General features: G+C 42.0%; 1 pseudogene; it reads left to right on the top strand.

Annotated features, from left to right (window-relative positions):
- Window positions 1-2,293: 2,293 nt before the first annotated feature.
- On the top strand, window positions 2,294-3,459 carry LOC139787082 (uncharacterized; annotated as a pseudogene).
- Window positions 3,460-3,737: the final 278 nt, after the last annotated feature.

Here is a 3,737-nt window from a genome sequence, read left to right as displayed (position 1 = left end):
GCGTTTTCTGTTACGCGGAATTGAATGTCCTTAGTTCACATGGGCCATTTTTTTCCGCGTAAAGGCCTGGACACACGAATCGACGGAAGACGTAAGACGTAAATCGTAAGGAAATCCACCAATCAGAGTCAACTATTCCCCTCTTCAAGAGGGATAAAGAGGGGAATAGTCGACTCTGATTGGTGGATTTCCTTACGATTTACGTCTTACGTCTTCCGACGATTCGTGTGTGAAGGCCTTAACGCGTATCGCGTAACCAATAAATTACGACGTTTGACATTTCTGTTGGAACATTCTAAAAGAATCAACGATATGATTGGTTACGCGATACGCGTTACGCAGAAAAAATGGCTCATGTGAACTAAGGACATTTAATTCCGCGTAACAGAAAACGCGGAATGTTTCTGATTGGTTACGCGATACGCGTTAAAGTGAAATTTCATGGGCAGTGAAAAGCAGCAGCAGATCGTACTGATTGGCTACAAAATAGGGAAGTTCTCGAGTTTTTAGAACTCCTCTATTTTATAGCCAATCAGTACGATCTGCTGCTGCTTTTCACTGCCCATGAAATTTCACCTTTACGCGGAAAATATCAGTCCATGTGACCGCAGCCGTAAGGTGCGGTTACATGGACTGATATTTTCCGCGTAACGCGTATCGCGTAATCAATCAGAAGCGCGAATATGCGTAACCGAAAATGCGAAACGCTTCTAATTGGTTACGCGGTTACGCGTTACGCGGAAAATACATGCCATGTGAGGGTGAAGTCCCATGGAGCCAGCGTATGGCGTACCGGCGTATGGCGTACAGAAGCTTAGCTAATCACAGGCTTTACGCTCGTTTTCGTTACGCCAGCACAAACATTGGCTGTCCCATGGAGCGTATTTAAGCAGCGTAATGATTAATAAGCCAATCACAGTGTTGTTTTACACAGCTTATTTTCAAAATGGATGCTCAAGGGGTCTTGTGATTGGCTTATTGATCATTACGCCGGCGTAAATACGCCCCATGGGACAGCCGATGAAATTTTCAGCGCAATTTTTAACACATACATTCATACATGAAGCAATATTCTATATGCGTGTACGTGGGTGTGTATCATTGTAGCATAAACGCCGAAACGCTTCAAAAACCAGCGTAACATCTGTGCTGGCGTAATGAAAACAAGCGTAAAGCCTGTGATTAGCCAAGCTTCTTTACGCCATACGCCGGTACGCCGTACGCTGGCTCCATGGGACTTCACCCTGAGGGTGCAAACTCATGCAGCGGAACGGCGTACGCAGAAAATCGCGGAACGAGAGCCTTGACCAATCACAAGCGTTCCGTGATTTTCATCGACTTTCCGCGGTTTTTTTAGCGGACAGTTTTAACCTCTTCTTCGCGGAATGCGCAATTCCGTCATCCGTGTATACATATGTACATGTGCATATGTGTCATGAATGAAGAGAATTGAATCGAACGAGAATCAACATGAACAAGACGATTAATAATTTCCTGTTCACATCCGTACTTTACCATACCGTAACCTATTAACAGTATCGGTTAGGTTAGCGGTGCCACATTTTGCAATATCCGTTACGCGAAATCATCGCCCGAGGTACCCATGGAGCGGAATGAGCAAAGCGTAACGACTAGTATGTCCCAATAATTACTTTTTAACCATTCTATTTACAAATAATTATTATTATTATTAGCACAGGAGTTTTGTTCGACCAAACTGGCAATTTTATTATTAAAAAATTGTATTATTAAATTTTGCTGGCGACTCAACTTCTCAGTTTTATTATTATTATGTTCATAAATGTTACATTTAATGGGTTTCCTGTTAAAAATATTTAACTTAATGCTTAAAATATTAAAATAAAGTTTGAACAAATTTCAAATGGAGACTCATGATTGGTCGCATGCAATCCGCGCTGCTCTCGATACGCTTCATGAGTACCTCGGGACCGTGAATCTGCGCAACGAAAACAGTGGAACGCTTGTGATTGGTAAAGGCTATCGTTCCGCGATTTTCTGCGTACGCCGTTCCGCTGCATGAGTTTGCACCCTGACTTCAGCCTGATACGGGCATTAACGCGCATATGCGCGCATTTTCTATAGTAAACGTTACGTATACTATAGATAAATGCGCGCATATGCGCGTTACGGAACGCAGGGTGAGCCGTCCCATGCAGGACGGAATTTCGGAAAACGGAATCTCGGAATCATTCTGATTGGTTAGCCCCATGGGGCACAGTACAAGCCCCATGAGGCTAACCAATCAGAATGATTCTGAGATTCCGTTTTCCGAAATTCCGTCCTGCATGGGACGGCATCCTGAGAGTCTTGTTTCTCTCTGGTATATAATATATTTCAATGTTTGGTCCGTGAATGGCAGGTGCATTACGCGTCGTGAGATTGATACGCGTTCGTTTTTCGGGAAAAATGAAGAGATCGCCGTTGAACAATGCTACGCACAGTGGCCGGCCGTATGGCGCGAAGCACACGCCGTACAATTGGAAGTCGCATGAGAACGCGAACAGTAGAGGTTACCAGACCGCGGAGGGTAACAGTTACCAGCGTTTCCCTGTAAGTGGTGCAGGGTCGCAGCCTTGCGACGATAATTTCATCCCTCTGAACGTCAGCACGCCGATGACGCGGCACGAAAGTATAATGCTGCTAGTCAGTATAGCCCTACCGGTGAATGCAGCAGTCCAGGTAGTGGATGGTATAACAATTATAGGGGTAACTATCATGCCACGCCAAGATCAAACTGTAATAACCAGTACCCCGCCTACAAGCATTTCCCTAAGCATTTCCACAGGCAAAAAAGAAAGGTAAGTGCTTGGCAGACTGAGAGATTGTGTCGAACAATGGAGATTCTTCTACATTGTGTAAAAGTATTTTATGATCGGTATTATTAATAGTACAAGTTACTTGATCTTGTTTGACATCTTTTTAGAGTTACAGAGGAGCGCATAGGCCAGTGAATGTATCGGCGTATGTAGACATAGATTCTTTTCTGGAAGACCCCTGGGAAGATCTAGTCAAAAAATTAAATGAGTTCAAAGACACGAGTAAAAGTGAAAGGCCTGAGAATGAATCCCCATTTAATTCAAAACTAGCCGATAGCGATTTGACAGAAAGATCTGGAAGCAAATTATCGAAGGAGACAAACTTGGATGATTTGCAGTGCAGTCAAGAATGTTCTGTAGACACGAGTTTTGAGACGCAGAATACAGATCTTAGTCAGATATCGAAAGTCAACAGCTTGGTAGAGTCAGAGGTAGGTGATGTCTGCTCCAGTCAAGATTTGCCAAATAAAAGCACATGCAGCAACAAGATTTGTGGAGTCGTGCAGGAGAAGAACGTTTATTTGAATGTGTCCGTGTTAGATACTGACCAGAAAGATATATAACAATAATGAAGAGCAAAGTGTGTTATAAAAGAAAATGCATTAAAATACATGAAAGTACATATGACTGTTGTACATATGGTCCTGTATTCTTGTATATAGATATTGTATATAAGTATAGCATCGTGGAATTAAATGTATTAAAATTTTTACAGATATTCTTTTTTTGGAAGTATGTTAATAGTGTGATTATAGTATACGTGAGATACATTATCATATCAGCTTGCAGATTATATTTCCATAATTTGGCTGTGAAAAATATGTAGAATTTATATTAATAATTATACAATGTGTGCAATTTTGTTGTACATATTAAGTCAGGTAAAAGGTAACCTTAATT

The sequence above is a fragment of the Temnothorax nylanderi genome, unplaced genomic scaffold, assembly GCF_030848795.1.
Source record: "Temnothorax nylanderi isolate EJ_2023f unplaced genomic scaffold, tnyl_v1.0 TNYL_tig1261_pilon, whole genome shotgun sequence".
NCBI classification, from domain to species: Eukaryota; Metazoa; Arthropoda; class Insecta; order Hymenoptera; family Formicidae; genus Temnothorax; species Temnothorax nylanderi.
The sequence above is the reverse complement of the archived record's forward strand: the minus strand, read 5'-3'. Positions and strand labels throughout refer to the sequence as shown.